The 26,347-nt window shown below is 41.2% G+C and overlaps 1 pseudogene; it reads left to right on the top strand.

The window, feature by feature from the left end:
• Window positions 1-7,436: 7,436 nt before the first annotated feature.
• LOC148138146 (putative G protein-coupled receptor 139) overlaps window positions 7,437-26,347 on the top strand; it is a 55,917-nt pseudogene continuing 37,006 nt past the window's right edge.

Raw genomic sequence — 26,347 nt, 5'->3', positions numbered from 1 at the left:
TGTGTATGTGAGTATGAGTGAGTGTGCGCAAGTGTCTGTCTGTGAGTGTGTATCAGTTTGTGCATGTCTGAATATGAAGGCGAGTGTGACTGAGATTGTTTGTGTGTGTATATACAGAGGCGAGCAGAGGGAGAGCATTTCCAGTGACCGTATCTGCGCCAGTGCAGCAGCACGGAGTTTAAAATTCTTTATCGCAATTTGATAATCAGACCTTTCCTAGCATTTTCAGATAATCTGCGAATTAATAAAACCACAAACCGGTCGTGTGATGTCTCCGACATGTTTTCTTTTTAATAAAACACATTTGTTGAATCATTGTAAGACCTGCAGTAGAAATGTCCAGTTCAAGAACAAAACTTCCTGTTTTTTCTTTGATATGTTATTTTCGCCAAACCTTGTGTTTATTTGAGAAACAAACTTTGAATAAACACTCATTGAATTCCAAATTTAAGCTTTTTGTATTATGAATACATATTGAGCAGTTTAGGGCAACACCAGAATTTAGAAGATTGCGGGAGATCTATGAGAAGCTGAATTGCATTGACAAAATAGACGTAGAGATAATGTTTCCTCATGTGGGGTAATCTAGAACGAGAGGTCACAGTTTTTCGATAAGAGATTGCAAGCTTAAAATGAAATTATGGGGGGAGTGTTTTTCTCAAATGATCATACATATATGGAATTCACAGAGTGTGGTAGATGCCGTGTGTTATGATGATACATTGAAACCTTCTGCTAATGAAAACCACAATACCTAGGAAAGCTCGCTCTGCCTCATCACCTGTTAAAAGTGTTCGGTAGTGAAAACACCCCGATTTCCACTGTTTAATGAAAAAAATAACAATTTATTTTCCTAACGCTGACAGTGAATTCTAAACAAAAACTGTTCAAAATCTGAGCCCACTTGTCTTAACTAACCAAAGTCTTATCCCACATCCTTAAAAAGTCTGTTTCAAGAACACAATTTAACCTGTCGATGTCAATGTAATCTCTGTTGCTGAAATCCTTCCGGTCTTCTGAATCTCTCAATTATGATGTCCTTCCTTTTCTGTTGATTTCTGCCCAGTCCGTCTTCCTAGATTTGTATTGATAGGTTGTTAGTATGCGATCATGCTACAATGCCTACCTATGAACAATGTACATGAACCCCATACAAATTCTGTAAGATTTTGGATACTTTTCATTGCTCAGGGGTATTCTCACTTCTGGGCGAATCAGAGCCTGCCAACTCTGCGCTGTATTATTGAATAAGCTTTTAATTCTGAAATTGAAAGAGTCGTTTACAGGTGTACTTATCGACTGTTCACGGAACTGAGAGACCCCTCCCCAGCAGTTCAGGTCTTCAGGTGGATCTAATTGAAGCTAGCAGAATACTGAGAGCCTTGAGTAGAGTACAGAGTGGGAGATGTTTCCATTTGCAGGTGCCAAAAGTGCTCGAGGGGACAGCCTTGGAGTAAAGGAAAGACTCTTCAGACCGGAGATAAGGGGAAACTGATTCAGTCAGAGGGTGGTGAATCTGTGGAATTTATGGATGCAGAATACCGTGGAGATCAAGTTGCTGAGTATATTTAAGGTAGAGTGTTGCATTTTCTTGATTGTTAAGGGCATCAAATGTTACGAAAAGAAAATGGGAGAATGTGTTCGGGAAACTTCCCAATCATTTTTTTTATAATGGTGAAGCAGACTCGATTGGTCGAATAACCTCATTGATACTCGTACCTCTTTTGGCCTAAACTAAATGAATGCAAAATCCTGAAGGAGCGCACCAAATGTCACCACTAAATATGCTTGAGTCTAATAATTCTAAACTCAACTTGCACTTCGAGAATTTCATCCTGGGCAAGAAACCCAAACGTCCGTATGGAGAAGAAGAGATACCAGCCAGTTCCAAACCACATACCCCCAACGGCCCCAGATTATGTAAGGAGATTGTGTGACGATGCATCTCCTTTAATAATATTATATTCTCCTAGTTTCTTTTATTTTTAAAATGACTTGTAAAAGGTGGTGGTTCAAATTTGTCTGTGTTTAGGGAACTTTGATTATGGCTAATAGGTACTGCGCATGTTAAACATAAGAGAAAAGGCTAACATAAAAATTACTCGCTTCGACACTGAAAAATCAAATCTCGCGGTTCAAGCATTTTTCCATTATCTGTTAGATTTCGCTGGGGGACCCAACAAGCTACTGGCAATAAGGAGTCTCCTTATCTCAGCTAATGATCTTGTTTGATCTTCTCTGCAACCTCTCTCTCCTGTAAGAATCCGTCTTTTATTTCAATTTTTCGCCAAGGCGTTTGTATATTGAATTTGGCAGGATATCAGAACAGCAGTCCGTTAAATTGCGGGAGATATTTTGTTGGTAGACTTCAAAAATTGCTGTTATTCTAAATTCTGCTTTCTTTTTCTTAGATACATTCAGTACTCTGTAAATAAATTTTGTTCTGCTTAAAACTGAGTGGCTCTTCCACTGTGTGGAATATTCGCCTCATTTTTGTTTACAACTCCTGTAAAAGTTGGGGTTTGGGCTACATTATTGATATATATTGAGGTGTCTGTCCTGGTCGGCAACAATTGCTTCGATTATAACCCTTTGTCTTCATTGAAAGGCAAATGGAAGATGTTGTGTTCAAAATACGATTCGATTTGTCTAACAGGAAGCTGTTAGCAAAGCATCATTTGTTCTCGTGACAGAGTTAAAGTACAATAAAAACTATGGAAAGCATAATTTTTAGTCAATTCAAAAACTAAAAAATGCAATGTTAAGATGAATCATCAACTGTTTTAAGATAGACAATATCGCATAAACACACCTTTAACATGGTAGTTTAGCTTAGCAACTAGATACTGTCTCTCTCCAGTACAGATCATGATCTTATTAAGTGGCGGAGCAGGTTCGAAGGGTTGGATGGCCTATTCCTGCTCCAATTTCATGTGGCCTTATGTCTGTATGTGCCAACATTGATAATTGCAAGACTTGCAATGAGAAATGTATAACAAAATGAAATTGATTTAGTGGATTTCTGTATCCAGAATGTAATTGATTTCCTCCCTTATCCAAATGTTTGATGCACGGTTGTTGTCATATTATCTCCTCTACTTCAACTATCTAGTTTCTCGGAAAGCTGACGTTATGGAGACAAGTATAAACTGTGGAGATACGAAATATCAGGTCACCCCATTGAATGGTAAAGCACAACTGAAGGACTGAATGGCAAACTTCTGCTGCTGTGGCCCTTGCTGTCATGATGAAAGTGAAAGCAGGTTGGAGAAGTGGAATTCAACTAATAAAGATAACAGCATATGTTACAAAATAAAATAAGTGTGAGCAAAATAGTTGATGCATTTTGTTATGTAACACAACAAAGCAATACATGCTACGTTCGAACAAACGCATTCAAATTGAAATTTATTTGTCAGCAATATTATTTTAGTTTTAGTCCTATTTGCAAACTAGTCTCAGCATTAATTTCCAGAGAGAGCTTATCGCATTTTTCAGCGCTTTTCTGAATTTCCTCTGCGTTATTATATAAATGAACGGGTTCTGTAAACAAATCAAAAACTTCAGCGAAGTGCCTGCTTCATGGGCGACGTATCCTGGATCACTGTAGTCGCCTCTGTAATAGGTGGAGTTTGATATTCGAGTTGACACAAAGCTCACAGAAGCTGTCAACCAAAACAAGATGAAACAACCTGACACAGAGAGCAACAAAATGATGGATTTCATGCGGTTTTCAATCTCTGGATCACTGCAATTTTTATCTCGATAACCTTTGTGGGCTTGGCGGATTCTATTGGCCAGGAGAATAGATCTTATGGTCATAGAATTAAACAAGAGAATCAGAGAAAAAGGAAACCAAACGACCCAGGTGGTGTGAAACCAGACGAAGGCTATACCTGGTGGTGAGAAAAAAAAATCTTCACTTGACTGACAACCCCACTGCACTCCGTCAATTAGATGTTGGGTTTCATATGCAAACAAAGTTGGAATATTCTTGAGAAAACTGACAAAAGAGAACGTTGTTATGACTACGCCAGCATTTCTTGGGGTGCAGAACTTTCGTTTAAATTTCTGGTCACAGATAGCTACAAAACGGTCAAATGTGAAGGAAACTGTGAACCAAACAGATAAGTCCACGCTGGAAATCATCGTGTATAAAATAGTCCTGCACACTGGAGTACGCGACAAGAATGAAAATGGAAAATGAAAACTGAAAATGCGATATAAGGTTACGTCGATGAAAATAACCATTAGATCAGCTGAGGCCATGGCTATCATGTAGACCGACGTGCACTTAGTAACACCGCAGTTCCTTCGAGGCAGAATTATAAGAGTCATCACATTTGCTGCAAGGAGGAGAGACCAGATTATTCACGTTTTAACAACTGATTGACATCAATTAAGAAGCACCTGTTGTGAAAGATTTATTCAATTTGCAGAGCATCGGTATGAAAAAAAAACTAAAAGATGGAGGTTAGTATTGGGACGTTGCATGGGAAGTGATACACCTTATATGTCCATTACCATTTTATAAATGCGACAGATACCTGAAATACCATTACCAACTCTGTCTAAACTGCACAGAATAATACGGAACTCTACTAAAAGTTTTGTGCAGTCATTTCAAAAATATTGCAACAGTAGTAATGATATTTTAGTAAGGTAGATGGAACATGATCGAGTAGAATGTTTGCTCACCTGACAAGAGGATTTAGAACGCTTATTCGGAGGAGACTACTACTTTCCTGCTTTGTCATAGGAAAATGAAATCGTCAATATCAATTACTAATACATAGGTCACACGACACCAGTTTAGTCTCCAACAGGTTGACTTGAAATCACAAGCTTTTTGAACACCGTTCTTTAGTCATTTGAAATCACCTGAAAATAACCTGGTGTCGTTTGACCTCTGAGTTTGAACATTCAAGTGCAACACTAAATCCTCCACATCATCGCAATTACCAAGAAACAGGCAATTAGAACATACCAGGTATGCCAATGGTTGCAATAATCGGGTAGTAAATCTCTTTTACCAGCATTATTGCAGGTTTTTCCATTTTCTCAGTAAATTCCGTATAAACAGGAAGGCACTGACTGATGGATTTCATAGCTAATAGCAGATGAGCTCATTTATGCACCATTCAATCCACCAAGGAGATAATTAGTTTTTCCATAATTAGCATTTGTTCTATTGTTTTACCAAATGCAGGCTGATGGTTTCTATTTATATGCATGACAAGCCAGATATCAAAGGATCATTCACATTGATAATCTTATTTCTTTTTTTCTGTTAAATATGTGCATTCATCAAGTTTGGGTTGATCAGGATGTCCATTTCCACGGCATTTTCTCAAACAGCCTCCTTTGCTTGAATTTTCTAGCACCTGAACGTGACTTAGATGAAATGATTCCACTCCTGCAGAGCGGGTGGGGAAACAAGCCCTGCCACATGTATGATGAAAATAGTATTTCAGAAATGTTGCTCATACACAAATTAAGGGTATTTCTCTCCTGACTATTGCAGTAATATATTCACAATACCAGAAATATAGAAATACAAACAATGGATTGAGAAGTAGAGCATTCGGCCTTTCGAGCATGCACTACCATTCAACAGGATCATGGCTGATCATGAAGTCTCAGTATCTCATTCCCACTTCCTGCCCATGCCACATTTAATATATCTGATGAACTGGACGGAAAAAAATCCTGGGGGAGAGAATTCCAAGGGTTCATAACTCTGTGAATGAGCAAATTCTTCTTCATCTCAAATCTGACTAGAATACTCATTATTAGGCTCTGACCCCTAGTTCTGGACTTTACCAACATCAGCAACATTCTTCTGTCATCTAGCGTGTGTAGCCCCATGAGCATGTCATATGTTCCCGTGACAATGGCTCGCCACCCTTCTAAGTTCCAGTGAATACAAGCTCAATCCAACAAAACTTTCATCACCTTCATTCACCGAAAAGTCAAAGCCATCTGCTAACTGGAAGAAGAACAATTCACCTTCCGTCCTGGGTCCTGTAACACACGGAATTAATGCCAATTTCACCAGTTTCCTCATTTCCATTTGCCCCACTTCATCCCAAATCGAGCCTTCCAAGTCATTAAGGTCTTTTAACTTGACCAAGCTGCCAGCCCCCTTCTCACCCATCCAAACCATTCGTCCCAGCAACGTTTCCAAACACTTCCTACCTGTATCTATCAATTGCCACCCCACCAAACGTCCACGCAGCCCCACGCTATGCCTGCATTTATGTGTCACCCACTACCTCTTCCTTATGCCTGGTGAAGGGCTTATGAAACATCGACAGTCCTGCTCATTGGATGCTGCCTGAACTGCTGTGCTGCTTTCTATATTCACATACTTCGACTTTCCTCAAATGTAAATCTTGCCATCTCTGAATCAGTCTGGTGAACCATTGCTGGACGCCCTCAATAGCAAGAACGCTATTTCTCAGCCAAAGAGTTCAAAGCTACACGGAGTACTCAAAGTGTGGCCTCGCCAAGGCCCTATATAAGTGCAGCAAGACATCCTTGCTCCGATACTAACCATTCTTGCGACGAAGGCCAGCATGTCATTAGGTTTCCTGACTGCCTGCTGTACCTCCATACTATCCATCAGCGACCGTTCCACCATGATGCCCAGGTCTCGTTGCATCTCACCTTTCCTTGAACTGTTACCATTCTTACAATAATCTGCCTTCCTACATTTGGGGCCAAAGTGGATGACCTCACATTTATCCACATTATGGGTACATTTGCCAATTAGTTTCTCACTCAGGCAGTGTGTTCAAGTCACTCTGCAGCCTCTGAGTATCATCTTCATAACATACACTGCCAAATAGCTTAGTACTATACTATTCTTCTGGTGCTTACCTCGAATTATCGTTTGGTTAAAAAAAAAATGTTTATCGATTTTCTTTTGTCGTGTCTGATCATGCAATTAATGATCTTCAAAGAATTCATAAAATGGTGATTTCAGTTAATAGTTTCAAAGGATTAAGTGCATTTTTTGCAATCCTATTTCACATGCATTCCAAACAAACAAAGGAACCAACAAACCTACATGAAGACAAACGAGCACAATAATCAGCAAATACATTTGCAAAATTCCTTCATGAGGACAGAATTTGATCAACGGCAAGAATTTGAATCATTCAGGTAGCATTCAACATATGACCTTTTCAGCAAGCTTTTTTACATGGAAAGCAGAACCAACTTGTGAATTGTTGAGAGTTGATCATAGTGTTCTCAGAGGATGTTGATGTCTACCCGAATTCAATCGCTGCCTGTATGTCAGGCATAAAAATGTAATCCTGGGCGATCCGACATGTGCAGAAACAGGCGTCATATGGAGTAAGTAATCATCGCTTTGATAAATCTAAAATCATTGTACATGGTCAGGAAACAATATTCCATGGAATGAATAAATGGAGAAACGAATATTCCATGATATGTGTAAGGCTCAAAGATTCGAAGAGAAAGATCATGTTGTAACAACATTTGATTCAATGGAAGGTAAGCCCAATACGGTGTTATGTGCCAGGCCAGATACCCTCAAAACACTTAAAGAAGTAGTCAGACTCCATCTTTGCGGGTTGTTGTAAGCAGAAGTAATGCTGATAGTCGAGGAGGGATGCAGCTGTTCAAACCAATTATGTTCAAAATGAACAAAATTTATTAACAAGAATACTGAACAAAATACAAGCAAAAGAGAACAGAATACAGACCAACGATCTATCCGAAAACCCAACGGATTATGCCAACGTAACGATGCTGTCTCCAATACTTACCACAAAACCCGTAAGCACCCCTTGGCACAACATTGACCAAAGACTTGAGCAAACAAATTTTCAAAATAAATTAAGAGCAAAATGGATTACATTATTACAAGGAAGACCAAAACATAAAGTGTGTTATGAACATGTGGGTGTATTATACCTTTACGAGAGTTAAAACTAGCAGTGACAGCACTAAGTGTTCTGAAAAACATACGATGTAACATGTGGTCCACTCGTTGGTTAGCGTGGGTAGTTGGTTTTCTAAAGACAAAGAAGGAGATTTGAATTAGGCCAATCAGTTTATGGTATACCCAATAAACACTAAAGTACAATCTAATTTGAGTTTAGTACGTTGACATTCTTAAAACCCAATGACATAATCTGTGTTTTGGGAGTATGAGGTCAGGTAAAATTGAACAGTTGAGAGGAGAACTCGCAAGCCACCAAAATGTAAAAAGACTGCCCGAGAATTTCTCTCTTAAAGGTACTTTTATCGAGCATTAAACCGTAAAGCAGAATCCCGAAGAAGAAAAGAAGACAGGAATACACAACAGAACTGAAAGCTGCTTGGTTTTGAGATTGCTTTGCTTTGTAAATGATAAATATATAATGTATAAATGAGGTAGTGATATATAAATGTGCCAAAACCCTTCTAGATTTTGCTGAGAAAGGCATTGAAACCTTCTTTATTTCATTTGAAAAATGGGCAGGGCAGATGGAATGGTCTGAGGATTTACAGGTACTTCCTATTCAGTTTAAACTGGTAGGTAGAGCCAGTGAGGTATTTGCCACACTGTCATACGAGGTGTGAAGTGATTATTAAGATGTTAAACAGGCTATTTTAAATGTTTATGAATTGGTTTGGGAATATTAGCGGCAGCAGTTTCTAAACACAAAGAAGGAACATGGTCAAAATTATGTTAAGTTCGAAAGAATTCAACATAGTCATTTGGATCAATGGATATGTGGTTTGAAAATAGATAAGACGCTTGAGGAACCCAGAGAGATTATTCTACTGGAGGAGCTTAAAAAACTCACTTGCAGAGATGGTAAGACTTCACGTGGAGTAACAGAAAGTTCAAGAAGTGAGAAGGGACACAGAAGTAGCAGATGAGTACATGTTGGTTCATAAGACAAATTTCAGGCCAGAATTTCGTCCTGTGAGGGAGAAACGTTGGGAGAAGGCGAGATCCGACACAACGAAGCAGTGAGTCGAGCGCACAGGATAAAAAAAAAAAACTCCAAGAGGGTGAAAAGAGGTCAATGGCCTCAGGTGTTTTCACCGACATTGAGTGAGACACAGAAAATGGAGTGCCAGTGGTTTCGGAACGGTATTGGGAACAGGCGTTTTCACTGCCAGAAATTTGGTCACGTACAGTCATAGTGCTGCCGTTAAAGAAAGGCACTGTGGAAAAAGATGTGGGACAAGAAGCTAAGCCAGTAGCATTGATGAACGTAATAAACAAAACCCCAAGAACAGCTGAGCAGGTGCAGGAGAGTGCAGTTCACAGATCAGTAGGAGCTAAGTATAAAGTTATTACTTGATCTCTCTAAAGAATGTAACTCTGTGTAACGATTACTCACAAAGAAACGGCGAGAAGGACAACAGGTTATAGTTCTGAGCAATACAGGATGAAACGAGTCACGTATCAGAAGCGATGAACGAATATGCACTTCTTCTGGTCTGTTACCAGAGAGTGTGGTAATTTGTGGGACAGATGGAAAGAAATTTAGCTTTCCCCGATGTTAGATCAGGTTGGATTGCCAACTCAAGACTGGGAAATTTACAGTGAGTGATTGAACGTGTTCAAGTTCTATGAATTCAGTTTGTTCCTTCGGAATGATTTGGCAGGGTCCAAGCTCGGAGTGACACCCCGTAGAGTGGAGAAGATTAGATTAGATTAGAGTACAGCATGGAAACATGCCCTTCGGCCCAACAAGTCCACACCGACCCGCCGAAGCGTAACCCACCCATACCCCTACATTTACCCCTTACCTAACACGACGGGCAATTTAGCATGGCCAATTCACCTAACCTGCACGTCTTTGGACTGTGGGAGAAAACCGGAGCACCCGGAGGAAACCCCACGCAGACACGGGGAGAACGTGCAAACTCCACACAGTCAGTCGCCTGAGGCAGGAATTGAACCCAGGTCTCTAGTGCTGTGAGGCAGCAGTGCTAACCACTGTGCCACTGTGCCGCCTAAGGAAGACCATGAAACTGATGAGTTAAAACGGAAATACCCTGGTATTTCCACACTTGTGTGTTAAGCAGATCACACTATTATACGTCAGAGCACGATGCAAAAAGTAAAGAGAAAGCCGAAGGAGTTGAGTGTCAGTTAGTGGATACCCTGTTTGACATAATGTGCAGGAAGAACCTGATCAGGCAGACGGTCAAACAGAGATGTATATTCCTGAAAGACGAAGAGACTTGCAAAAGCAAGACAATACAATAAAATATGTACATGTGAATGTGCACACTGGAAAGGCGGCAGAGAATGTTCCAGAGCATTATCATCTGAAAGATAGAATCCTAAGACGGAAATGGAGACTACGGCAGGTTTGTTTCGAGGAAAAATGTGCTGAAACGCACCAGGTTGTGTTGCTTTCTACATGCAGATAGGAGGTGCAAGCTCTTTCTGCATGTAGAAAGTTACTTCGAGGTACGGAAAACTCAGGCTTTGATCCAAAAATGTTTTTATTTTCCTGGAATGCACAAGGATAGGGTTTATTTTTGCCGAATGTGTCATACATGCCAAATAGTTGTGAAACATCAGGCCGTAAAATAAAGCACTTTTGTTGCCAATTACTACATTAGAAGAACTTTTCATGTGGGTTATAATTGATTGCGTCGGTCCACTACTCATCCAAAAGTGGGAATCGACCAGATTTCTGGAGGCAATTCCATTATGGAGTAACAATTCAATAAGAGTAGTAGAGGAGTTAGGAGCTTTCTTCACAGGGTGTTGGCTACCCAGTGAGATTCAGTTGGACCATTGGTAAAATTTTCTTGCAAGGTCAATTAAGGGGGTTATGGATATCTTAGGTATACATCACTTTAAGTCCAGTGTGTAACATCCTGAGTACCAGGGAGATTGAGAAAGGTGCCATCAGACACCGAAGATCATGTTGACAGCACACTGTCAGGGTTACCCGAATGATTGGGATAAAGGTATCCCATTCGCATTGTTTGGCATGAGAGGTGCCTGAAACGAATCTATTCAGTTCACTCCCTTTGAGTTAATATTCGGTCATGAAGTGAGAGGCCCTTTGAAATGAACTAAAGATAGATTTACAGGACCAAAGTCGTAGATCTCACAATTCAGTTATTTTTTCGAGGTAAGGGAGATATTAAATCGCTTAGGTGAGTTCGCTAAACAGCACCTAAAGAGGTCACAGTGTAGAATGAAGCAGGTGATAGACACTCGGACGTTTTCCAGAAGGGATAACTTGTTAGTAATGTTACATGCAATAGGAAATCCGTTCAAAACCAGATTTAGTACTCCATATCAAAGTAGGAAGAAGTTCAGTCAGGTGAACCATCTAGTAAAGATACCAGATAGAAAAAAAGTATCGAGTATGTCATGTGACCATGCTGAAAAAAAAGCTTTGTACTAGGGAGAAAGAAACGGGACAAAAACATGTGTTCGGTACTGCACCACAGAGTGAGGAATCAAATCCAGTTGATGTGCCTCTAAATGGACAGTAGAAATGAATTATCCCTGAGGAGTGGGATATGTTAGGGACGTAAAAGTCTTAGGAGGGTAGAACGCAGTCGACAGATTTGCAACTGCAGCATCAGAACATATGTAAGAATCAGATGAGGTGGACGAATGCTATTGCAAACTAAGTAGACGCAGGGAATACTGCATCAATAAAACAACATTCCTATTGGTTTAATCCATTCAAAACCAAAGAGGTCGAGATTCAGGAGGAGGTCTTGCCCGGCAAGGAAGTCATCGAACCAAACCAGAGACAGTGGAGTTCATTGATCGTCTCGGTTTCCAAACAGGGCGGGACTCAACTATTCTGCATGGATTATCAGAAGGTCAACGCCGTTACAAAATCGGTATCATCCAATTCCGAGATTAAAGGAATATATCAAGAAAGTCAGACAATTCAGTTACATCACGAAGTTAGACGTAATGCATGGGTACTGGCAGGTAACTTCATCAGAGAGGGCGAAAGAAATTTCTGCGTTTGTAACCCCAATTGAGATATATCAGTTTAAATTGATTCACGTTGAAATGAAGAACGCACACCCGCGACATTCAAAAGACTCATGAGGTGAACAGTGGCTGGATGAATAAACCATGCAGTCTATTTGGTGAATGTATTGATCTTTCGTACGAAATGAACTAAGTGTCTGCGAACAGAATCTGAAGCGGGACAGTTTAAGACAATAGGCAATAGGTGCAGGAGGAAGCCATTCTGTCCTTCGAGCCTGCACCACCATTCATTATGATCATGGCTGATCATCCTCAATCAGTACCCTGTTCCTGCCTTATCTCCATAACCCTCGATTCCAATATCCTTGAGAGATCTATCCATCTCTTTCTTAAACGAATCCAGAGACTGGACCTCCACTGCCTTCTGGGGAAGAGCATTCCATACTCCCACCACTCTCTGAGTGAAGAAGTTTCTCCTCATCTCTGTCCTAAATGGGCTACACCTTATTTTTAAGCTGTGTCCTCTGGTTCGGGACTCACCCATCAACGGAAACATGTTTCCTGCCTCCAGTGTTTCCAATCCTTTAATAATCTTGTACGTCTCAATCAGATCCCCTCTCAGTCTTCTAAACTCAAGGGTATACAAGCCCAGTCGCTCCAATCTTTCAACATAAGATAGTCCCGCCATTCCAGGAATTGACCTCGTGAACCTACGCTGCACTCCCTCATTAGCCAGAATGTCTTTCCTCAAATTTGGAGTCCAGAACTGCACACAATATTCCAGGTGCGGTCTCACCAGGGTCCTTTACAGCTGCAGAAGAACCTCTTTGCTTCTATACTCAATCCCTCTTGTTATGAAGGCCAGCATGTTATTATCTTCCTTCACTACCTGCTGTACCTGCATGCTTGCCTTCATTGACTGGTGTACAAGAACACCCAGATCTCTTTGTACTGCCCCTTTTCCTAACTAGACTCCATTTAGGTAGTAATCTGCCTTCCTGTTCTTGCCACCCAAGTGGAAAACCATACTTTTATCCACATTAAACTGCATCTGCCATGCATCTGTCCTAACCTTTCCAGGTCACCCTGTAATCTCCTAACATCCTCCTCACATTTCCCACCCAGCTTTGTATCATCAGCAACTTTGCTAATGTTACTATTAATACCATCTTCTATATCATTAACATATATTGTAAAAAGCTGCGGTCACAGCACTGCTCCCTGCGGTACCCCACTGGTCACCGCCTGACATTCGAAAGGGATCTGCTTATCACTACTCTTTGTTTTTTGTCAGCCAACCAATTATCAATCCAAGTTAGTACTTTGCCCCAATAACATTCGCCCTAAGTTTGCTCACTAACCTCCTATGTGGGACTTTATCAAAGGCTTTCTGAAAGTCCAGGTACACTACATCCGCTGGATCTCCCTTGTCCATCTTCAGATTTACATGCTCAAAAAAATCCAGAAGATTAGTCAAGCATGATTTCCCCTTCATAAATCCATGCTGACTCTGACCTATCCTGTTACTGCTATCCAGATGTGTCGTAATTCCATCCTTTATAATTGACTCTAGCATCTTTCCCACCACGAAGGTCTGACTAACTGGTCTATAATTTCCTGCTTTCTCTCTCGCTCCTTTCTTAAAAAGTGGTACAACATTAGCCACCCTCCAATCCGCACGAAATGATTCTGAATCTGTCGAACTCTGGAAAATAATCACCAACCCATCCTCGATGTCTAGAGCTCCCTCCTTCAGTACCCTGGGATGCAGACCATCAGGCCCCGGGGACTTATCAGCCTTCAGACAACAGTCCCTCCAACACCAATTCCTGGCACATATAAATTCCCTTCAGTTCCGGTCCTTCAGCCACTGTTACCTCAGGGAGATTGCTTGTGTCTTCCTCAGTGAACGCAGATCCAAAGTACCAATTCAACTCTTCTGCCATTTCTTTGTTCCCCGTAATATATTCCCCTGTTTCTGTCTTCAAGGGCTCAATTTTAGTCTTAACAATTTTTCCCCTTTTACATACCTAAAAAAGCTGTTACTATCCTCTTTTATATGTTTGACCAGTTTACCTTCGTACCTCATTTTTTTTCTCTGCGTATTTCGTTCTTGGTAATCCTCTGTTGTTCTTCAAAAGCTTCCCAGTACTCCGTTTTCCCACTTATCTTTGCTATGCTCTATTTTTCTCTTTTGACTTGATATGTTTCTTAACATCCCTCGTCAGCCACGGCCACCCCGCCTCCTCATAGGATCTTACTTCCTTTTTGGAATGAACTGATTCTGCATCTCCTGCATTATACCTAGAAATATCTGCCATTATTCCTCCACTGTCATCCCTGTTGAGGTATTGCACCATTGAACTTTGGCCAGCTCCTCCCTCATAGCTCCATAGTTCCCTTTATTCAACTGAAATATTGTCCCTATCATTTGTACCCTATCCCTTTCAAATTGTAGATTGAAGCTTAACATAATAGGTCTTACTGTAATAAGACTTATTGTTTAAGACTGAAGCTCATCACCACCCTATCACGAGAAACTATGAATGGGCAACAATCGCCGCCTTACACAAACGTTCAGATTTGTTACGTCTGTCAATTAGTTTCCTGTATGAATATCATAGGTACGGGGAAGACAAAGGAAATCCATATATTTTGAATATTGTGTGTAATTTTAGCCTCCTTCCTAGCGGAAGGATATGGCAAAACCTGAAAGGGTACAGAAAAGACTTACAAAGATTTTGCCAACGTTGGAGGATTTGAGCTGCAGAGATAGGTTGAATAGGCAGCGGCTGCTTTTTCTGTAGTATTGGTGCCTGAAGGGTGACCCCATAGAAGTTTGAAAAGTTATGAAATGTATGGATTGGATAAATAGACAAGGTTTTTATTTACCCATGGCGGGGGAGATCAGAATTAGAAGACAATGGTTGACGGTGAGAGAGGAAAAAAATTGGAAGGGACAGTTCTTTCATACAAAGGGTGGTTTGTGCCAAGAATGAGTTGCAAGAGGAAGTACAAAGTTAAAAATCACACAACACGATGTTATAGTCCAACAGGTTGAATTGGAAGCACTAGCTTTCGGAGCTCCACTCCTTCACCACCTGATGAAAGAGTGGCGCTCCGAAATCTAGTATTTCCAATTAAACCTGTTGGACTATAATCAGGTGTTGTGCGATTTTTAACTGTATGCACCCCAATTCAACACCAGCATCTCTAAATCAGAGGAAGTGGTAGATGTAGGCAAAATTACATCATTTAAAAGGCATCTGGATGGGTACATGAATAAGAAGGGTTCAGTTGGATATGGGCCAATTGCAGGCAAAATGGGGTGTGATTAGCTTATGATATCTGGACGACATGGATGAGGTGGACTGAAGGGTCTATTTATGTGCTGTACGTCTCCAAAAATCTTTCGCACTACAACTGGAATATATTAGATGTCATTAGATTCGCTACAGAGTGGAAACAGGCCCTTAGGCCCAACAAGTCCACTTCGATCCTCCGAAGAGCAACCCACCCAGACCCGTTCTCCTACATTTACCCTTGACTAATCCACCTAAAAATACGTACAATGTAGAATGGTCAATTCACCTAACCTGCACATCTTTGGACTGTGGGAGGAAACCGGAGCACCCGAGGAAACCCACACAGGCACGGCAAGAATGTGCAAATTCCACACAAACAGTTGCCCAGGTCCCTGGCACTGTGAGTCAGCAGTACTTACCACTGAGCCACCGTGCTGATACGAAAACGTGCTTATTGCCCAATGGTTGGAGGACATGCCGAATGTTTCATCGTTTACTGATTTTATTATTTCATGAATTTCTCTCCCGACTTATTTCTGATTTTTTTTGCATTAAAAATAATTATGTTTTGGTTGTGTTATCACGTGTACCTGAGCGCAGTGATAGAGGAGTACAGCGAAATGTGTGTAACGTCACCATTAACATCACTATCTTTGGTAGAAAAGTACTTCAGAGCAGAATCTAACCCAAAAAAAACAAAGTTAAAAAATGTAATAAAGTTAAAAGGTGCAGAATCCTTGCCCGTCTTCAGTGATAAACCATGGGACTCGATGGAGGTCAATAACAGCGGATACAGATGCAATATGCAGTTAGACTGACTGGAGTGGAGGCCATTTCGGATTTGGTGATTGGCAACGAAACATACCAGGTGTCAGACCTCTCGATGGAAGAGTATTACAGAGATATTGATTCTAATTCCATGACATTTCCTGTACTCCTGAAGAGGGTTAGGAGCAGGTGGTATCGAGGATGACAATGCTATTAGACAGAAACTGTCCGTCTGCATTGGGGACATATGTTCTCAGGGAAATGCACGACAGAAGTTGAGAGGTTGTTTAGGAAGCAGTTGCTCATAGTGCTGAACATGGTTGACCCACTGAGGCAAGGCCGGAATGGTAGGTTGAAAGAACCGTGCGTGATCAGGTTTGTGAAACATATCATCAAGAGGAAAATGGAAGCTTACTTAAAGTTGAGGAATCAAGGATTCCACAGAGCTTTAGCGGGTTAAATGTTAGCCAGAAAGGAACTGACGAATGGAATCTGGACAGCTACAAGGGGGGGCATGGAAAAAAATTGACAGGTAGGATGAAGGAAAGCGCCAAAGTGTTCCACATTTCTATGAGGAATAGAGGATGGCCGGAATGATGTTATGAGGAGAAAGTAAGGACTGCAGATGCTGGAGATCAGAGCTGAAAATGTGTTGCTGGAAAAGCGCAGCAGGTCAGGCAGTATCCAAGGGGCAGGAAAATCGACATTTCGAGAATGAGCACTTCTTCAGGAGAGAAGGGCTCATGCCCGAAACGTCGATTCCCCTGCTCCTTGGATGCTGCCTGGCCTACTGCGCTTTTCCAGCAACACATGTTCAGCTCGGAATGATGTTATGGCCGATCAAGGATCGTGGAAAGTTATTGAGCCGTAGTCAGAGGAGGAAGGGGACGTCCGGACAAAATACTTTGCTTCAGTGTTGATTCCTGAGAGGGATCGTGTCTTTTGGAAGGATAGCGTGACACAGGCTCCTGTTAGGAAAAAAGATGGGATGAAAATTTTGAAAAACGTCACGACAGTTGAGTTTCCTGGGCCAGAGAGGATATAGCCGAAGTTATGACAGGAAGTGAGGAAATAAATTGTTGTGCCATTTGAGATGATCTGTACGTCTGTACTGTCTACTGGAGTAATTCCAGATGATTGAAGGGTAACAAATGTTATTCCCTTGTACAAGTAAAGGGATAGGGAAAATCCTGGGAATTAAACACCAGTAAGTCTTACGTCAGTTGTGGGCAAATTATTTGAGAGGATTCTGAGAGACAGGATTTATGACTAATGAGGAAATCATAGTTAACACGGACTTGTGAGTGGCAGCGCAAAACTCCGAAAGCTTAGTGAATTGTTTGTGGATGTAAGAAAATACGTTGATGAAGATAGAGCAATGGATGTGGTTTACATGGATTTCAGCAATGCATTTGAAAAGATTCCCCAGGGTCGGCTCCTTCAGAAAATCAGGAGGCGTGAGGTCTGGGGAAATCTGGAAGTCTGGGTAATTAATTGTTTGGCCAATAGAAGACAGCATGTGGTGATACATATAAACTATTCAGCCGGGAGCTCGGTGATCGGTGGTGTTCAGGGATAGATTATGGGATCTCTACTCTCTTTGATTTTTATAAATGATTTGGACGAGCAATTGGAAGGGTGGATTAACAGGATTGCTAATGACACGAAGGTTGTTGGAGTTGTGTATATTGTGGAGGGCTGTTGTCGGTTGCAATGGGACATTCAGAGGATGTCCCCTACCACCAGGGCATCACGGTGGCTCAGTGATTAGCACTGAGATCGATTCCAGCCTCGGCGATTGTCTGCGTGGACTTTGCACGTTCTCCCTATGTCTGTGTGGGTTTCCACCGGACGCTCCGATTTCCTCACACAATCCAAAGATTTGCAGTTAATGTGAATTCGCCATGCTAAATGCTCAAGTGTTCAGGGATATGTAACTTGCGTGCATTAGTCAGGGGTTAAATGTAGAGAAATGGGTATGGTTGGGTTACTCTTCAGAGGATCGTTTGGACTTGTTGGGCCAACACTGATCCGCACAATAGGGATTTGATGATTCTGGGATGCCGATCCTGGCTGAGAAGTGGCAGATGGAATTCAACCAGGAAATGTGCAAAATCATTCAGTTTGGAAGGTCGAATTTGAATGCAGATTACAAGGTTTAATAAAGGATCCTTGGCAGTATGGAGGAGCAGAGAAATCTCAGAGTCCGTGTCCATAGAGACCTCAATGTTGTCACCCAAGTTGATAGATTAGTTTAGAATGCATAAGGTATGTTGGCTATCATCAGCAGGCGAATTGAGTTTAAGAGGTGCGAGGTTATTCTGCTGGTCTGCAGAGAGCTCATTAGACGACACTTGGAATATCACTTTCAGTTCTGTTTGTGTCGTTATCGAAAAAATGTGTAAACTTTAGAGAGGGTGCAGAGGAGATTTACTAGGATGCTGCCTGGACAGGAGGGCATGTTATATGAAGAAAGGTAAAGGGAGTGAGGGTTTTTCTCATTGGAGTAAAGTAGGATGAGAGGTGACTTGAAGGAGGAGTACAGGATGCTGAGAGGCAGAGATAGAATGTGTAGCCAGAGACATTTTCCCAACGTGGAAATGTCTCCAACACGGGGCATAGTGCAATGGTAATTGGAGGAAGGTTGAGGGGAGATGTCAGATGTCGTTTCTTTACACAGAGATTGGTGGGTGCGTCACATACACTTCCTGGAATGGTAGTAGAGTCATGCATATTACATACATTCAAGTGACTCTTCGATAGGCACATGGAAAATAATACAATAAAGGCTGTGTTGGTCAATCTGATGTTTGAGTGAGATAAAATGCCAGCACAACATCGGGAGCTGAATGATCAGTACTGTTCTAAGACTGCACTGACTGTAGTCTGACATATAGATTATTCGATGTGTAATGCTATTGTCATCCTCAGTTTGCACCAAGATCGGAAATATACATACGAATCGTGGACAGAAGTTCAGAAGGTCAAAAGTGCCATCAGCAATTTGAGCAGCAAGGTAATGGTCGTATGTGAACCCTGTTGATGCATTCGCATTCTGTTCAGTCAAGAAATAAAATGTATTGATTTACGAACATAGATGAATCCCTAAACTCACAATCCCAGTGACTTCAACAATAGCCTATACTCTTTAGTAGAGGGACGAAACAACCAGGGTAGCAGCCACGGTAAAGGCAGCACCATTGAAGCTTCAGTCTGACAAGAACCCGAGTTCTGACGGGCTTTTGTACAGTGCTCTCACGATGTGGTGAGTATTGAATTACTTAGATTGAATTTTTAAAACTTAATACATTCAGGGGAGGTCACTTTAGATGACCAGATTGCAAATAGACTACAGAGGACAAGAAAAGTAAAAAACAACACTCATCTCAGTTACATTAGCTTATTTTAGAGGAAACATGTTTAAAATGTTTCAGTGGGATACTCCAGTTCAAATTAATCAGTCGTAGTCGACATGGTTTACAAAAGGAAAATCATGTGTCTTCTAATTGCTAGTTCGTAACGTTTTTTTGGGCGTAAAGGAGAACCATTACTTGTATTATACTTAGTTTTCTAGAAGATATTTGATGAAGTACCGCTTCAAAGAACACTGCTGGAAGAAACAGAGACTCAGGTGAAAAATGTCACGTATTGACATCCGAATAGATTAGCGAGAAAACAAAAAGTTTAGAACCAGCAAAGTTAGATATTTTACAAGTTGGAAAATGTGTGCCAAAACGATCAGTGCTGGCAGGTAAAATTAGATGCATTGACGAATGATGTGGTTGCAAATTTACTTCGACAAAACCACGTGCCAGACAGCAGAAGCAGGAAGTGATAAACAATGTTAACTGATGTCACAATCAACGGATCACGTCTAAGCTCTGATCCCGTGATATATCCAGTTTATCATGGTGGGAATCAATTAAATAACTCACCACAGGAGCTGGCTCCACAAGTGTCTCTGTCCCCAACGATGGAAGAATGCAATAAATCAATGTAAATATAAGTCTGAAGAATTCTTAATACTTTCATATCCAGTGATATTGGAAATGTTTGGCGGCACTGGACAATTCAGAAGCGATGGGCGTTTGCAACATTCCGGCTATAGAACAGAACGAAGCTCCAGAACCCGCTACTCCCTGAATCAATCTGTTTCAGTACAGTTACAGCGCAGGCATCTGCCCAACTGTGTGGAACATTGCACAATTATATCCTGTATAGAAACAAGATCTGGATAAATACATCCAAGTCAGTTAACATCCATTAAGCCCTCTCTCACTCATCAGTAAAGTAATGAAAGTTGTCATCAGCAGTGTTACCAAACAGAACCTGCTCAGAGATCATCTGCATAATGATGCCCGACATGGATCCCCCAGAACCATTGAGCTCCTTACCTAATTTTAGCGTTGCTTCAAACATGCACAAAGCTGCTGAATTCCATTGGTAACGGAAGAGTGACAGAACTTGACACCAAGACAGTGTTCGATGGGTTGTGGCATCAAACACTGACAGGGAAAAAAACTGGGATGAATGTGCACCGGGGGCAAACGCTCTGCTAGTTCGTCATATGCCGGCACATAGGAAAATGACTGTCATTGTTGGATGTCAATGCATTTAGCTCCAGGCGATTGCTGCAGAAGTTCATCAGGGTAATGCCCCAGACCCAACAATCTTCAGCTGCTTCTTCAATGACCTTCCCGCCATCATAAGGTCAGAAGTGGTGTGTTAAGTCATGATTGCACGATGTTCAAGACTATTCGCAACTTCTGAGATACTGAAGCACTCTACATAGAACAGAGAACATAAAACATTACAGCGCAGTGCAGGCCCTTCGGCCCTCGATGTTGCGCCACACTGTCATACTAATCTGAAGCCCATCCCACCTACTCTATTCCATGTATGCGCATTTGCCTGCCCAATGACGACTTAAATGCACTTAAAGTTGGCGAATCTACTACCGTTGCAGGCAAAGCATTCCATACCCTGACTACCCTCTGAGTAAAGAATGCAACAAGATCTCGTTAATGTGCAGACTTAGCCTGACAGCTAGCCAATCACGTTCGTCGTTCGTGCCTCGCAATGCCAGGCAAAGAATATTTCCATTATTCTGTCATGTTGTAGTTTTTCATATCCAACCGGTCTTTGTATTGTTAGGCTGGAAACGTGTTCTTTCAGGTCTGATCAAGTCGAATGCAAGAAGACACGAACACACTTCTGAAAGGAAAATTCATTTACTTAGCCTGTTTCATATATATGCACAATAAGATGTGAATTTATTATCGAACATAATGTGTGTATATATGTATGTATATATATATATATATATAAAACAACTGAGTTACAGTGCCCATATCAAATTGGGTTTTCCAGGCTGACGGCTGGCAGACAGAGCTCTATTTTATTTTCCACAGCACCTGTCCTCGAATCTTGTCCGATGTTGAAGTGCGAAGGCGTCAGCCTCACGAATCTGATTGGATATTGAACAGTCCCATGGGCAGGGCTCAATCCTTGATTCTGATATTATTGTGAATCTGTGGTTATGGGCTGAATTTTCATTTCAGTACTTTTCGGGTTTGGGTGTCTCCATGCTCACTACTTAAAAATGTTACAGGCAGACAATCAAGGTGTCATGCAGTTACCTCGCAGCCAAAACAAAATTATTTTAAACCAGATGGATTTTTCATGTGCCTTCCCACTTTGTATCAATTGCTCATTGACATGTCCAAATAACCCTTAACAATTAACCCAGTGTGGTCTGATTTGAGGATATTATTCTTCATCCGAACGTTCCTTCTCTCACAACTCAATACTAATTATTCATTTGCCATTGAATAATACACAGTCTAAGATCGCATGCCTTCTATCTCGAACATGAACCCAATACACAACCCAAGTCCTCGATATAATGATCACTTTCGCTTTAGTTAATCCCGTTGTTGCGTCAGCAGGGTATTATCCGTCGAGTTAACTGCTCCTCAGATGCTGCCTGACATGCTGTGCTCTTCCAGCACAGCTGTAATCTAGACTCTGATTTCCAGAATCTCTCGTCCTCACTTTTGCGGTGTAGAAGACAGATGAGACTCACTGAAGCTTTAACTCTTCCAAGACTCCAATAGCTCCTGAGGCTGATGAGAAATCTTGATCTGTGAGAGCTGGCCTGACTCATTCAGGCTGCGTAAAAAAACTCCAAGGCCTCCAAAGTCTTTTTTTTTAATTGGTCTCCAGTAACCATATCTGAACTTCTAACTTAGAACCTCTCTTTAAAATAAATACAGGACAAGAAAACTCCTTAAATTAACAGCATCGTCACACGTGTCCCTTGAATAAAAGGAGGCTTAATTTTTGAAACCATTGGACCTACTCTGCCAGTAAAAATGTATACTTGACATAGATGGCAAGTCTACAAGCAAAGACACCTACAATCTATTTCTGCCCATTACTCCTGCCACTGAATATCTCCATCTTTCATCACCAATGTTGTGTTAACGCGACGGCAATTATGTTTTATCTTCCTGCCACGTGTAAAATTTGGAATTTGTATGGCTGCAAAAGTAATCTCCATTGAAACAGTCTGGAACTTCTGCCCTTAAATTGATCCAAAAGTTTTAAGGGGTGATGCTCAGGCATGTTCCTGGGAATATAAATTATGAAATGTTGTAAAGCCATCACTAAACTGGAGATTTCTGGCTGAACTGTGGACTGTTTCTGTTGCTGAGCACTCAATTATCTGGAAGAAAATATCAATAGGTCTTTCCCGTCGTCTTCTTGTAAGAGTACAGCACTGGTACCCAGAGCACATGCACCCATAGTCATCTGGAAAGGTTTTCTGTAATGAGTAGTGCTTTACACTGTGGCCATCTTTAACGTGACTTTTAGACAGCCCGTTGACTCTTGAAATCTCCTGTTCTTCTTCAATAAGTTATTCAGTGGAGCAACTGCACTGCTACAATGCAGTCGGAACTTTCTATAAAACCCAGTCAATCCTGAAATCATAGTTCTCCCCTCTTCATCTATGGTGTCAGACACACCCCAATAATCTTTCTTTTCACATTGCGTGCGGCCATCTTTCTATTATCAAAGAAATGTCACAGGTGTTGCAAACTCCCTCTCAGATACGTTGATCACTAGGCCTGGAAGAAAGTAAGGACTACAGCTGCTGGAGGTCAGAGTCAATAAATGTGGTACTGGAAAAACACAACCAGTCAGACAGCATTAGAAGAGCAGGAGAGTCGGTGTTTTGAGCATAAGCCCTACTGCAAAATCTTTTGGAGGATGGGCTCCTCACCAAGGTTACCTCCTGACGTTGATCGAAAAATTTTGATAGATGCTGCAAATGTTGTTTCCAAGTGTGACTAGATATCACCATGGCACTGTTGTACACCACTCATTTGTTTAATCCAGAAATGAAATTATTGGTTAGTAGTTGAAATGCGTTTGGAGTTTGCTTATACCTAATAGCATAACTTTAATTGGCAGAGTCCAAATTTGATCAAACAAGTCCGATAAATGCTGTAACTGTTCCTTCCATGAGAGACTAAAAACCACCAGGTTATCAATATAAACAATACAGTTGGGTAACCCAGCAATGATCATATTAGTCAGTCTCTGAAATGTGGCTGGAGCGTTTTTCCTACCAAATAGCATGACTTTTAACTGATATAGTCCTTTTCACTTTACGAAGGCCGAAATTGCCCTATTTTTCTCTGACAGAGGCACTTGCCAGTAGCTTCTGACCAAGTCCAATTTAGAAATATCTGTTGCTAATCCCACCTTGCGACACAGTCCTCCAACAGTGGCATTGGATATGCATCAGTCTTTCTATCAGCGTTGAATTTATGATAGTCCACATATAACCGTTGGGTACCATTTAGTTTTAGCACCATGACTACGAGTGAGCTTCAGTCACTTTAAATCACTTCCTTCCTCCCATCTTGTAGGATGCACTGTATTTCCTTCTAAAATAATGCTAACTTTCGAGAATTATTTCGACAAGGATATTGCCTAACTGTAGCATCATTTCCTACATTTGCATCATGACCAACTTGTTTTGTCCTTCCCTGTTCATGTCCGCATAACTCTCCATGTGGTAGTAGTAACTATTCCAAGTCATTTAGACTTTTTTGTGGACAGTAACTCAATAACGTATCTCAATTTCTGACAACTTGCTAATTGTTCATTTTGATTTGAGGGCAGTTCAATTCAGAGCACTCTGAACATTTTTCTCCTTCGAACATTAACACCTTCTCCTCTTGCTTTCCTTCGAATGGGTGTATTGAACACCATTGAACATCCCAATGACCCCAGCACTGATCCATGTAGAACATAACTGGTCATCTTTCTCCATTTTGAGAAACTCCCTTCAACTAATATGTTACTTATTGGGAAAAAAGCATATCTCTATCTCGACCAGTCTGTGCCCTTAATGATTTTGTCGCATTCAATCAGGTCACCCCTCAATCTCCTTGTTTTCTAATGGAAGCAATCCGAACCTCCTCAACCTCTCTTCATAGCTAGCAACTTCCATACCCGGCAACATTCTCGTAAACCTTTCTGCATCGTCTCCAAATGGTCTACCTCCTTTTGGTAATGTGGAGAGCAGAACTGTACACAAAATTTTAAATGCGACGAAAATTCCGTGCACAATTTGAACATGCACTGACAGCTCTTATACTCAATATGATGTCCGATGAAAGTAAGCATACCATATGCCTTCTTGATTACTCTCTCCAACTGTGCAGCAACCTTCAGGGTACAATGGACCTGAAATCCAAGATCGCTCTGCTCATCAACTTTTGCCAAGGCTCTTGCGTTTACTGTTTCATTCGCTCGAGAATTAGACTTCCCAAAATGCATCACCTCACATTTGCCTGGATTGAACTCCATCTGCAACTTCTCCACCGAACTCACCCGTCTATCTACATTCTCTTGTATTCTTTGTCAGTTCCCTATGCTTTCTGCTACTCCACAAATCTGTGTGTAATCTGCAACTTTTTCTGATCATACGAACATTACTTTCTTCCAGATCATTTGTGTATATCGCAAACAACAGTGACCCCAGCACTGATCTCTGTGGAATAATAACTGGTCACCTTTCTCCATTTCGAGAAACACCCTTCAACTACGACTGTCACCTATTGCTCAACAAGTATTTTTCTTTATCGACCTAACTGGAACACCTTGTGACTTCACTTTCAACATTGGTGTACCACGGGGAACCTTATCAATCGCCCGATTAAGGTCTATGTATATGACATTTAAAGCCCTTCCTTCAGCTATCAAATTGGTCACCTCCTCAAAAAACTTTATTAAGTTGTTAAGGCACGATCTCTCCCGAACAAAGCCACGTTGCCTATCACTGGTAAGACCATTCCTTTCCAAATAAAAATGAATTTTATGCCTCAGTACTTTCTCAAGCAACTTTTCCACCACTGAGGTCAGGCTCACTGATTTGCAGTTACCCGGACTATCCTTATTATCCTTTTTGTACAAGACGGCAACACGAGAAACCCTCCAATCCTCAGACACATCACCTGTATTTAAGTATTCTACAAAGATATCTGTCAGAGCCCCAACTATTTCCTCTCTCACCTCTCTCAGAAAACGGGGAAAGGTCCATTCCGGTCCTGGGGATTTGTCCACCTTGTTAATCTCTAGCATATCCAACATCTTCTCTACATTTGTCAACGTGATCCAGCGAAATCAAATTTCTATCTCGAATCTCAACATTCATGATGTCTCTCTCCTCAGTAAACACTGCTGCAAAGTAATAAATCGGAATCTCACACATTTTCTCAGGGTCGATACACAGTCCTCCTTCCTAAACCTTTATTGGACCAATTCTTTCTCGATTTACCGGCTTGGTTCTTCTATAATAACAAAAGGCTTTCTGATTCTTCTTACTTTTGCTCACTAAAGCTATTTCATGACCAATTTTAGAAGGCTTGATTCCTCGTTTAAGACTGGTGCTACTCTCTCGATAATCCTCCGGGGTCCATTCTGTTCTAAGGTGCCTGGAGTTTATGTACACTTCCCTTTTCCACTTGGCTGCTGTCACGATTTATCCTCTCGTCCATGGTTCACGAATCTTGGCTTTCCTATCCTTTGCTTTAAACAGGATATGCCTATCCTGCCCTCAATTTAACCTATCTTTGAAAGCCTCCCACACATCAAATGAGGAATTCCCTTCAAATTGATGCCTCCAATCTTCATTTCCCAGGTCCTGACTAATTTTGATATAATTGCCCTTGGCCCAGTTTAGTGCTCTTCTCTTACAGCCATTCTCATCTTTGTCTACAAGTATGCTAAATGTACAGAA

The sequence above is a fragment of the Chiloscyllium plagiosum genome, unplaced genomic scaffold (assembly GCF_037043375.1).
Source record: "Chiloscyllium plagiosum isolate Xiang-an unplaced genomic scaffold, Cpla_swu_hap1 HiC_scaffold_41, whole genome shotgun sequence".
NCBI lineage: Eukaryota > Metazoa > Chordata > Chondrichthyes > Orectolobiformes > Hemiscylliidae > Chiloscyllium > Chiloscyllium plagiosum.
The sequence above is the reverse complement of the archived record's forward strand: the minus strand, read 5'-3'. Positions and strand labels throughout refer to the sequence as shown.